Here is a 12715-nt window from a genome sequence, read left to right as displayed (position 1 = left end):
AGTATTCATTTCTTGAAAAAATAGCGTTCCTGTGGCTCTGCCCCTCTGTCTGTGTGGCAGGGAGAGCGGCCATGGCTGAATGGGTGAGGAGAAAGAGGAAACCCAGACCCCCAGCCGTTAGGCCACAGCGGTGTCCATGCCCACATTTCCAGACAGCTCCCACTACCCTGCTGCTTAGGGACCCTGTCCTGGCTGGCACTGGGTGAAGCCAGCAAGTTGATATCTATGTGCTGACTTTGGGTGTGATTTGAGGGTTTGTGTGGCTGCCTCTGGACCCAGCAGTTTGAGAGTTTTTCATGTTCATCGGAGGATGTTTATATAGCAGCTCACGATTTCCCTTCTGGTACACACAAGCCTGGGCTGTGAGAATAATCATTTTTCTTACTGTTCTCAACCTAAAGCCTCGGTAAAGCACTGGCAGGTTGCATTGGTTTCTGTTGGCCACGCGTTCCCGCTGCTGTGGCTGGAGATCTGCAGGGCCTTCATGGGAAATGGCTGGAAGTTGATGGGAGCTGACACTGGCTTCTGGCCATGGCTTAAGTTCCCATCTGAGGTATTTCTAGCAACCCTCGTGCACCTGCAGTCTGGATTTCGGTTCGCAGTAGTCATGGATTATATTTCCTCATCGGGATTGCTCATTCTAGTTTTATAAAAACAGAAGAGAAATTTTACACGTCTTCAATATTGTGAAAAGCAATATTTATCCTTTTAAAAGATCCTTCCCACCCCTGTTTCACAAGACTCATAATGAACGTGTTATTAAAACTGCTTTAGCACTTGGTGGCAGAGGTATTTGTGGACTTGTACAGTTAATGCACTTACAGAATTAATCCTTTTCAGTTCTTTACAAACCTGCTGAAAAGAATATTTGTACCAAGGGTGGCTATAGCTGTTTTAGGTCTGTGGGTCTATTTGCAGGTACACAGTGTTGAGAGGTTTTGGTTTTAGATTACATAAGTAATTCCAAATGTGTTAATTAATGTTTGTTTTTATGAGGCATACAAAATTATGTGATTATGTGTATTGTTTTTGTAAATTGAATATGAAGCCATCATGTATGAAATATTTTTATTTCATCAAAATACTTTGTTTAAAACTGTGGGAAGTAAAAGTTCCCCTTTCCCTAGTCCCAAATCCTTCTCCATATAAGTAATAACCATTATTAATATACACTTAGTCATTTGGTTTCCAAATACGTATCTCAAAAAGGACATAGGTAGAAGTTTTTCAGAATGAGAAATGATTAATAGTGCCCCTCATGAGCTTAGAATGAATTTATAAGTCTGGGTTCCAAAATGCGAATGAGCAATGCGAATGAGCAGAGAACACGTGTTCATTTGTCTCAGTTACTGTCTTGAGTGCCAGTTTCTGGTGTGTTCAGACTTAACTGGCATCAAGATCTTCAGACTGACTGTTCTGAAATAAATGGCAAAGTCTGTTGACCCAGATTGTAACCTGGTGATCCTTACAGGAATTGCCAGTTCACCAAACAGGGCTGGAGTGGCGACTTCTTATTCCCAAAACTGCAGGTATTGAGCGTGAGTGGTTTGAAGGTTTGGACTGTCTGTGTGTGAATCAGGGTTGGTGGCAGAGCCCAGAGTCTGCCTTTTTGAACATTCTGCAAACTGGATCCCTCCTGCAGGGGAGGGGGCTCCGTTCTCACTTCACTTGGTGAGGGGGTTTGTTAGGGGCTCCTGGACTGCTCTAGGCCCTCCCCCTGCCTCCCCTGACCGACTTCAGGACTCTTGAAATAAATACTTTATTGCTGCACCCCCAGGTTAAAACTCAAGGAAAAAGAAAACGCTGCCCGAAACAGGCTGTCTGGAGCATATCAAAGGAAACACAAGACCCAGTGCTGCAGTGGGGCCTTTTCTGAGGCCGGTCCTCCTTTTGTTTTTAAAATATATGTTTGCAGAAATTAACAGGAGGAGAAACATCTCCTGGAGGTCACACAGCTGGCATCTGACAGATGAGCAACCAGTGACAGGGCTGCTGTCAGAACCCAGGGCAGGCTCAGGTGGACTGGGTTCCGACACGGGGCTCTGGATTCCGTGTTGGTGTGTGCTGAGGTGGGCGTGGGTTCCAGTGTGTGGCTCTGGATTCCGTGTTGGCTCGTGCTGAGGTGGGCGTGGGTTCCAGTGTGTGGCTCTGGATTCCGTGTTGGCTCGTGCTGAGGTGGGCGTGGGTTCCAGTGTGTGGCTCTGGATTCCGTGTTGGCTCGTGCTGAGGTGGGCATGGGTCCTGGTGCGTGGCTCTGGATTCCGTGTTGACATGTGCTGGGGTGAGCATGGGTTCTGGTGTGTGGCTTTGGATTGTGTGTTGGTGTATGCTGAGGTGGGCTTTGGTTCCAGTGTGTGGCTCTGGATTCCGTGTTGGTGTGTCCTGAGGTGGGTACAGGTTCTCATGCCTGGCTCTGGATTCCATGTTGGTGTGTGCTGAGGTGAGCGTGGATTGCTCTTATGTGGCTCTGGATTCCATGTTGGTGTGTCCTGAGGTGGGCAGTGTGTGTGTCTCTGGATTCCGTGTTGGTATGTCCTGAGGTGGGTACAGGTTCTCATGCCTGGCTCTGGATTCCGTGTTGACATGTGCTGAGGTGGGTTTTGGTTCTAGTGTGCAGCTCTGGATTCCGTGTTGGTGCGTGCTGAGGTGGGCACAGGTTCCGATGCATGGCTCTGGATTCCATGTTGGTGCATGCTGAGGTGGGCGTTGGTTGATGTGTGGCTCTAGATTCCATGTTGATGTGTGCTGAGGTGGGCATGGTTTCCAGTGTGTGGCTCTGGATTCTGTGTTGACGTGTGCTGAAGCAGGCATGGGTCCTGGTGCATGGCTCTGGATTGCGTGTTGACACGTGCTGAGGTGGGCATGGGTCCTGGTGCGTGGCTCTGGATTGCGTGTTGACACATGCTGAGGTGGGCATGGGTCCTGGTGCGTGGCTCTGGATTCCATGTTGACGTGTGCTGAGGTGGGCATGGGTTCCAGTGTGTGGCTCTAGATTCTGTGTTGGTGTGTGCTGAGGTGGGCATGGGTCCTGGTGCGTGGCTCCGGATTGCGTGTTGACACATGCTGAGGTGGGCATGGGTCCTGGTGCGTGGCTCTGGATTCCATGTTGACGTGTGCTGAGGTGGGCATGGGTTCCAGTGTGTGGCTCTAGATTCTGTGTTGGTGTGTGCTGAGGTGGGCATGGGTCCTGGTGCGTGGCTCCGGATTGCGTGTTGACACATGCTGAGGTGGGCATGGGTCCTGGTGCGTGGCTCTGGATTCCATGTTGACGTGTGCTGAGGTGGGCATGGGTTCCAGTGTGTGGCTCTAGATTCTGTGTTGGTGTGTGCTGAGGTGGGCATGGGTCCTGGTGCGTGGCTCTGGATTGCATGTTGACACGTGCTGAGGTGGGCATGGGTCCTGGTGCGTGGCTCTGGATTGCGTGTTGACACGTGCTGAGGTGGGCATGGGTTCTGGTGCGTGGCTCTGGGTTCCATGTTTGTGTGTGCTGAGGTGTGCCTAGGTCACCCAAGCCAGTTTTCTGAGTCAGACTGCGTTCAGGCAGGCTGGGGGTCAGATCAGCAGCCCCTCCGGTGGGAGCCTGGTCTTGCTATGGCCGCGTAGTCCCACCACGCCCTGAAGGGTCCTTGCCTGGCACCCTGCAGTTTGGTGAACATGGCTGTGGGCCTTCGTGTAGCCTGATGGGTCTTGTCTGATGACTGTGGGATTTGGTCTCACAGTTTGACCTGGATGTCAGGACTGGGTTCAGCAACCAGTGTTTTGTAGAATGGCCAGTTTCTCAATAACTTCAGTGTGTTTAAAGATAAGTTCACTGTGAGTTGCAACATTTAGAAGGGGTGAAAGAAGACTAAGCTGTTCTGTGCCTTTTTGTTGTACGTAATTGAAATCTTCGCCTCTGGGGGGCACTGTGTTTTGTGTTCCCAGGATCACAGCATTTCCACGGTATTCAGGAAGACGGGGGGTGGTAGCCAGTGGTGATGCCAAGAAGAGGCCTGGGGCCTGTGCTTTCACTCTTCCCAGAGTCCTCCTTTACTTCGTCACCACCCCTAAAACAGCTTCAAGACACTGAATGCCAGCGCTAAGCCTTTGTCCAGAACTGTTCTGGGGGTGGGCTTTGGAGAGGGTGGGCTCTGGAGGGGGTGGGTCAGGGTCGTGTACAGCTCCTTCCACATTCCCCTCTTTTCATCTTCACAAAGAGCTGTATTGTGTGCCTGTGACTGCAGGGATGCCAGCACCCTGTGGTTGATACCAGCAAACCATCTGTACCGTGTCCCATGCTGGCACTGCACACGCTCACCCCGCTGTGATGCAGTGTTCCTCATGAGAAGTTGGGATACCTGGCCTAACAAAGATTTCTTCTTTTGCCCTGACATATGAACTTAAATACCTTTAAAATGTATACCAGGAAAGGGCCAGGCGTGGTGGCTCGCGCCTGTAATCCCAGCACTTTGGGAGGCTGAGGTGGTTGGATCACTTGAGGGCAGGGGTTCAAGACCAGCCGGGCCAACATAGTGAAACCTCATTTCTACTAAAAATACAAAAGTTAGCCGGGCATGGTGGCCATCACCTGTAATCCCAGCTACTCGGGAGGCTGAGGCAGGAGAATCACTTGAACCTAGGAGGTGGATGTTGCAGTGAGCCGAGATCGCGCCACTGCACTCCAGCCTGGGCAACAGAGAAAGACTCCGCCTCCAAAAAACAAAACAAAACAAAAAACATATACCAGGAAATTTGTTTTATTAAAATATTAAAATTACATGAACTCTGGACTGAACTGGGAGGTGCAGGTTATGTGGCATGCACTGAGCTGACCTGAGCATTATGCTCATGTTCTTGTTAACCCTCTCTCTGGATTCTGTCCTTCACAGGAACTCTGGTGTAACACTTCCTGATCTTGCCCACGTTATTGGGATGGTCTCAGGTGTCACCGTTCAGCCTTGCTGTGCTTTTTCCTGCCCTGGTCGTCAGGACCCAGAGTTGCCCGGAGCAGCCTGGAGGTTTTCTCCCAGGGCCAGGGTCCAGTACACCTGCCCTTCCTGTGGCAAAAGGAGAAATTTCCATCTGCTTTATCGGGATAAATCAAACCTTAGTGCTCGAATTTTACATTTGATGAAAAATAGGAGAAAACGCAAATGACGCTGTATCTTGGACATTTTGTTTAAGATTTCAAGATTACAAATTGTGAGATTAAGTATGAAGGATGGCACTTCTGAGAGTGTCACTTGGTTAGATGAGGGTCTGTTTTCTGATTACAGGAGGTAAAGATTGGCAGGTTCAATTCTTCTAAACAAAGCCTTCAGGGTTGCCGTACCCAAGCTCTGTGCTCATGGACAGGATCTGGACGTGCACGCTGGTGGGGCCTGCGGACGAGGCCTACGACTCCCTGTGTATTCAGTGCTGGCCAGAGGTCCCGGCCTGTCTGCACATTTTTGATAAGACACTGCCATTTAACCTAACAGGAATAATTTTGGTAAATTATGGATATTAATTTTCTTTACAATATTTCATAATTTTCTTCATGAAACATGAAGCACTTTTTTACAACTAAGGTATAGCTAAAACAGGAAAAAAATCATTTTTCGTTGTTTTGTGCGAAAACTTACTTTCTCATTTCTGTGACCTAACTTCTTGGTCATCACCAGCGTTTTACAGCACATCTCATCTGTCTTCATCGTTTTGGATGTCGCTTTCTCTCTGAATTGAATCTCAGTTTTAAAGAATGTTTTACCATCATTCTCCCTGGTCTCCAAGACGCGTTTGGGTTTTTTGTGCCTTCCCATAGAACAGACTCTGCAGGGCTCTGCCCGCAGAAGAGGAGAACTTTCTTCTTCATGCCCCACACCACGAGCAGCACTTACGCTGACACCACGTAAGAATTTGTCCACCTCAGGACAATGTCCATGTCCTCCCTGGGCCTTTCAGGAAGCCCCACCTCGAGGGCCAGCCTTGCTGGCTACAGGAGCAGAGTGCTCAGGCGAGGACTTTCCCTCCCGTCCCTCCCGGGGGATGCTCAGAGGGAAATGTGGAGACTTCAGGTAGAGACCAAGGTGTCTGGTTTTGATGGATTTTTTCTGAATTATTAAGTCCAGCTGTGATGACCTCGGCCCCAGAAGGACCATGCCTGGCCTGGGCTTAGGGACCCCAGAGGTGCTTCTGAAACCTGCTGCTCCTCCCAGCTGCACGTGGCCGTTGTCTGCCTGCATAATGGATGAGTGGTGGCCTTGCAGCAGTCCTCATGCTCACACTTCAATCATGTCTATTTGTGCACCTTCTAGGACTCCAACCTCTTCTAATTGCTCACCTGGCAATAGAGAGGGATTCCCTTGCTGGTTCTCCATGGAGGCGCATGTGAGAGCAGGGGCTCAGGAAGCTGGTGGTGGGATGGAGCCCTAGCTCCAGGGTCATCTGATGGGATGTGCAGCAGCCAGCCAGGTGCTACAGGGACACTGGTGTGGTTAGTGGAGACCACACAACTGAAAATGTGGGTTCTACTGCCAGCCCAGTGTGGTGTTCAAAGGGTGGAATTCCTGAAAAATTCTATGCAGAAATGGGAGATTAAGGCATGCTTGTCAGGAAGGCTGGCCTCCTCAGGGCTAGCGTGCTGTGTGTGGTGGCTGGTGACTGACCTGCCTAGCAGGTGGCCAGATGCTTGAGTGTGAGGTTTGTGGGCCTCAGACTTCGGGTGGGCCTGAGACTTCCTCATCCCGAGGGTGAGTGAAGTTAGAAGGGAGAGGAAGCTGTTCCCTGTGCACATTGCTGCACTGCCTAGGGGATAAGGACATTTCTGTATCTCACAGTAAGAACAAAACAGAAAAGAGATTTGAAGGCAAAGGAAGTGGGGAGAAGGGCGAGCCCCTGGAGGCCAGCAGATACCCGTAAAAGCAGCAGGGGCGTTGGTGTGGAGAGGTGAGTTGTGTTCAAGCCACGTGCACTGACTCTCCGGAGAGCGTGTGTAATGTGCGTTGGGGGGGTTTCTGAAGATCACATTTTAAGATGCTTCTTTGGGTGGTGGTTTTGTTTGCTAGTGTGTTACAGATTTGCCTTTAGGTCTGAGGCCTAAATCTCTGGCCCGTAGGCTGGGGAGACACTGTAGCAGTGCTGTGTTAGCTTTGAGTGAGTTCCAGTCTCATGGGTTTGATAATATTCGTTGCGTGAATAGATGACTGTCCAGATGTCACTGGGGTTTGGGTGGGGAGGGTGTGGGTCACCTGGTGTCCCTAAATGGATGTGCCTTGTTTGCCTATGTTCTGAGATGGCCTGTGGCCCAAGATGCTCTGCATCTCAGTTCATGGGAAGCTCCGGGAGTCTGAGCCATTGCCATCACTGTCGTCTTCATTAAACTGAGGCATTTATGTGACTCTTGTTCTCGGCATCGGGTGCTGTCCGGAGCACTTTCTGTGGCCTGCGTTTAGTTCTTGGGTAGGTGGCTGTTGTTCTGCTCAGCCAGCAGGTGAGAGTGCTCAAGGCAGGTTGGCGATGACATCTGAGGGCCAGGAACAGAAAGTGGCTCCCAGGAAAAACACTGACCACTCATCAGGAAACCACTCCTCCTTGCCACCAAAATCTAGTGGAACGTACCAAGTCAATGATCTCTGACAGATCCTTACACCTGAGAAGATTTACTGTCACACAGAATGAGCCAGTTAACTCTTTGTCTCCTGGTGAGAAGAGCATTACCGAAGAATGGTCCAGGAAACCGTAGAAGTCCCACAGCTCCCCTGGGACTTTTGGGAAGCTTATGTGTGAGAAAGACTAAAAATTTATGAATTAACAGTTTATAAACAGTGAAGAAGTTGGTGGAAGAGGATAAGGAGGCCAAGAGTGCACAGGACATAGCACATCTCTGACCTCGCAAAGGAACACTGGTGCCCCGTGTGCTTCAGTTCTGTCTGGAGACATCAGACGCCAGTGGTGCATGCTGTAGTAAGCCAGGCACTGCAGAACACAGGGCTGAAAGGCCATGAGCTTCACAAAGGGCTCTTCAGAGGAGAACCTTCAGTCTGGTGACACTGGCTGGTGAGCGGGAACAGCAAGAGCTCTGTGCACTGAGGCTTGCTGGGAGCCTTACTGGCCTGTTCTTTGTAATCCCATAACTTTGTGTGTTTCAGCTTCCCCTGCCCCCAGATATTGCAGCCATACATTTGTACTTCTGGATCTAAGTGAAGACCATCCACTTATCTTTTTTGTTGTGCACATTCACTGTTTATTTCATTTCTAGAAAACTTTTCTTTCTGAGTAAATTTTATTTGTAGATTTTTCTTCTTCAGTGACATCTGTTTGATCCCATCTCTACAAAAAATACAAAAATTAGCATCGTGGTGCATGCCTGTAGTTGGTAGCCTGAGGTGGGAGGATCAGTCAAGCCTGGGAGGTTGAGGCTGCAGTGAGCTGTGATCATGCCATTGCATTGCAGCCTGGGTGACAGAGAGAGACCCTGTCTCAAAGAAAGAAAAAAAAAAGATCTCTGTTTGAAGTTCATAGAGACTATTTTTTTTGGCATCTTATTCCTAATAATTTCAATGGAAACAATAGGTAATAATTTATATTTCAATAAATCTCATTTCCTGTTGATTTTCCTTATGATATCCAAAATGGAATCTTAGGGTAATCACGTTGTATTAGTCCATTTACACACTGCTGTAAAGAACTACCTGAGACTGGGTAATTTAGAAAGAAAAGAGGTTTGACTCACAGTTCCACGTGGCTGGGGAGGCCTCAGGAAACTTATAATCATGTCAGGAGGCAAGGGGAAAGCAAGGCATATCTTAACATGGTGGCAGGAGAGAGAGAGAACAGGGAGGTGCCACACACTTTTAAATGATCAGATCTTGTGAGAACTCACTATCACGAGAACAGCAAGGAGGAAATCCGCTTCCATGATCCAGTCATGTCCCACCAGGTCCCTCCCCTGATGTGTGGGGATTACAGTTTGACATGAAATTTGGGTGGGGACACAGAGACAAACCACATCATTCTGCTCTTGGCCTCTCCCAAATGTAATGTCCTTCTCACATGTCAAAACCAGTCATGCCTTCCCAACAATTCCCCAAAATCTTATTCCAGCATTAACTCAAAAGTCAAGTCCAAAGTCTAATCTGAGACAAGGTAAGTCCCTTCTGCCTATGAGCCTGTAATATCAAAAATAAGTTAGTTACTTTCAAGATACAATGGAGGTGCAGGCATTGGGTAAATGCACAAAAGGGAAAAATTGGCCAAAACGAAGGGCTACAGTCTGAAACCCAGCAGGGCAGTCATTAAATCCTAAAGTTCCAGAATAATCCCTTTACATGCCATGTCTCATATCCAGGGCATGCTGATGCAAGAGGTAGGCTTCCAAGGCATTGGGCATCTCCATGGACCTTGTGGCTCTGCAGGGTACAGCCCCATTCGGCTTCTTTCACAGGCTGGCATTCAGTGCCTGTGGCTTCTTCAGATGCGTGGTGCAAGTTGGTGGTGGATCTACCATTCTGGGGTCTGGAGGACAGTGGCCCTCTTCTCACAGCTCCACTAGGCAGTATTCCAGTGGGGACTCTTATGTGGGGGCTGCAACCCCACATTTCCCCTTCATGCTGCCCTAGCAGAGGTTCTTCTTGAGGGCTCTACCCTTGCAGCAGATTTCTGCCTGGACGTCCAGGCATTTCCATACCTCCTCTGAAATTGAGGCAGAGGCTCCCAAACTCCTGCCTTCTGTGTACCTGCAGGCCCAATACCATGTAGAAGCCACCAAGACTTGGGCTTTGCACCCTCTGAAGTCATGGCTGGAGCTATACCTTGGCCCCATTTAGCCACTGCTGGAGGTGGAGTGGCTGGGACACAGGGCACCATGTCCAGAGGTGCACAGTGAAGCAGGACCCTGGGCCTGGCTGAGGAAACCATTTTTCCCTCCTAGGCCTCTGGACCTGTGATGGAAGGGGCTGCCATGAAGGTCTCTGAAATGCCCTGGAGACATTTTCCCCATTGTCTTGGCAATTAACATTGGCTCTTCTTTCCTTATGCAAATTTCTGCAGCTGGCAGCTTGAATTTCTTCCCAGAAAGGGTTTTCTTTTCTACCATTTGGAGAGTCAGACTTCTAATTTTCAAACTTGTATGCTTTGCTTGCCTTTTAAACATAAGTTCTAATTTCAGATCATCTCTTTGTGAACACATATGACTGTATGCTGTTAGGACCACCCAGGCCACATGTTGAACCCTTTGCTCCTTAGAAATTTCTTCTGCCAGATATCCTAAATCATCTCCCTCAAGTTCAAGGTTTCACATATCTCTAGGGCAGGGGCAAAATGCCATCAGTCTCTTTGCTAAGGCAAAGCAAGAGTGACCTTTACTCCAATTTCCAATAAGTTCCTCATCTCCATTTGAGACTACGTCATCCTGGACTTCATTGTCCATATCACTGTCAGCATTTTGGTCAAAACCATTCAACGAGTCTCTAGGAAGTTCCAAACATTCCCACATCTCCCTGTCTTCTTCTGGACCCTCCAAACTATTCCAACCTCTGCCCATTACCCAATTCCAAAGATACTTCCATATTTTCAGGTATCTTTATAGCAGTAGCCCAATTCTCTGGTACCAATTCTCTGCGTTAGTCTGTTTTCACACTGCTATAAAGAACGACCTGAGACTACGTAATTTATAAAGAAAAGAGGTTTAGTTGACTCAGTTCTGTATGGCTGGGGAGGCCTCAGGAAACTTACAGTCATGGCAGAAATGGAAGCAAGGCACATCTTATGTGGCAGCAAAGCAAGGCATATCTTACATGGCGGCAGGACAGAGAGAAAGGGGAGGTGCCACACACTTTTAAATGATCAGATCTCATGAGAACTCACTATCATGAGAACACCAAGAGGAAAATCTGCCCCGATGATCCAGTCATCTCCCACCGGGTCCCTCCCCTGACACATGGGGATTACAGTTTGACATGAGACTTGTGTGGGGACACAGAGCCACACCATATCACACCTTTAGGACATGCGGGTGGTGTGTGGAGCAAATAGCATCTGAAGGTAGTGATGACAGATTAAGGGAAGGGGTGAGCAGTCCATGGAGGGGTGAGGCACAGGCTTGTGCCTAGTGGTGTTGGGACAGGGCAGGCCTGGGAATGGTGAACGTAACAACTTGGCAGTGAGACATTAGCTCAAGCCCCAGCTTTGCTTCCTGGCCATTTGCGTGAGCCAAGTTCCCCAAGGTCATGAAGCTTCACTGTGTCTGTCCCATGGGGCACTGCTCAGAGTGAGGGATGTGGTAGGTGGGCATTGCACACACAGTGCTGGGCACATAGTGACTGCACCTGGTCTTTCCTCCAGAGTCCAGATGGGTCAGCCTCTAGAATTACATTCTTGAGACTTCTTGATAGGATCCTGCTACATGCTCTGTCATGCCATGGGCCCTGAGCATCAGACGTAATCCTTTACCTGATGTACATGCAAGTGTGCCAAAGCTGTCAGCATGACATGGGTTGTGTGATAGGTTTTTGTGCAGTGTGTGATGTGGAAAGCTGATACCTGATGCCGAGTGTTTTTGTTGTGATGGTTTCTTTGGCCTGGGTACTGCCATCATGCTCCTATCCCAGGACCTAATTCATAAACAGCTCTCCAGTCAGCTGTTGGAGGGCCTGTCCCCCTGTCTACAGATGCAGACCTCTGCCCAGACAGGGAGTTGAGGGTCTGGCCTATGGGAATAAAAGTGGGACCCCTTAGTCGCTGGTTAGTTTTCAGGGTCGTCTCTGCCCTTTGCCCCTTCTTGAGGCTGTGTTACACCCTGGAGACCCCCAGGCATTGCACCTGGCAATCACTGGGTTACCTCGAAGGGTTGATTGAATTGTATTCATTATCTTTGTCTCGGATCAGTGTCATCCTGCAGCCTCATTTCAGCTTTCAGGATTGCTTTATTTTTGTATTATATTTTTAACAATGCAAAGTATTCAAAAGCTAGCTCTACCCTGTGAGAGACCCTTCCCAGCCCTAGCAATGTGATGATAAACCCTGGGAAATGTTAATCAGTGAATATGAAGGGCCCTCGACACACGCCAGGTTGTCAGATGTTTTCTCCATTCTTTCTTCTTAGTAATGGATTTCATTGTATCCAATATGCTATTAATTATAAGATACTTTGATTTCAGAAATGAAAAAATTGTACAAAATCATTTGTTTACAGTCAACAAAATTATTTCTTCTCAGAAATCTACACTTGTAGAGGTTAGGGCAAAGGTCATTGTCTCCATGGAGGTGCTGACGCTTAAAGGTAGTGGCAGAGTTGTTCCAGGGGACCTTGGAGAGGCCCCCCTTCTAGGGGACCTCGTAACAGCCTTCTCAAAGGTCAGTCTCCTACGTGTTTTTGTTGTTGTTGCTGTTGTTTGTTTTTTGAGATGGGGTCTTGCTCTGTTGCCCAGGCTGGAGTGCAGTGGTGAGATCACAGTTCTCTGCAGCCTTGACCTCCTGGGGCTCAAGTGATCCTCACACCTCAACTTCCTGAGTATCTGAAACTACAGGTTTGCACCACCATACTTGGCTAAGTTTTTGTATTTTTTATAGAGACGGGGGTGGGGGGTGTCTCACTTTGTTCCCCAGGCTGGTCTTGAACTCCTGGGCTCAAGTAATCCTCCTGCCTTGGCCTCCTAAAGTGCTGGGATTTCAGGTATAAGCCACCATGCCCAGCCCAATCTCCCAAGTTTTAAGGAGACCTAATTCTTAATTGTGAGGGAAGCTTCGTCTGATTTTA

The 12715-nt window shown here is 48.7% G+C and overlaps 1 protein-coding gene across 1 annotated transcript in view; it reads left to right on the top strand.

Moving 5' to 3' along the window:
* The window catches only part of TDRP (testis development related protein), a 55064-nt gene that overhangs the window by 39273 nt on the left and 3076 nt on the right, over positions 1 to 12715 (top strand).

This window comes from Macaca mulatta, chromosome 8 (genome assembly GCF_049350105.2).
Source record: "Macaca mulatta isolate MMU2019108-1 chromosome 8, T2T-MMU8v2.0, whole genome shotgun sequence".
In the NCBI taxonomy this organism is placed as follows: Eukaryota; Metazoa; Chordata; class Mammalia; order Primates; family Cercopithecidae; genus Macaca; species Macaca mulatta.
Note: the sequence above shows the minus strand (reverse complement) of the source record. Positions and strands in the feature narration are given on the sequence as shown.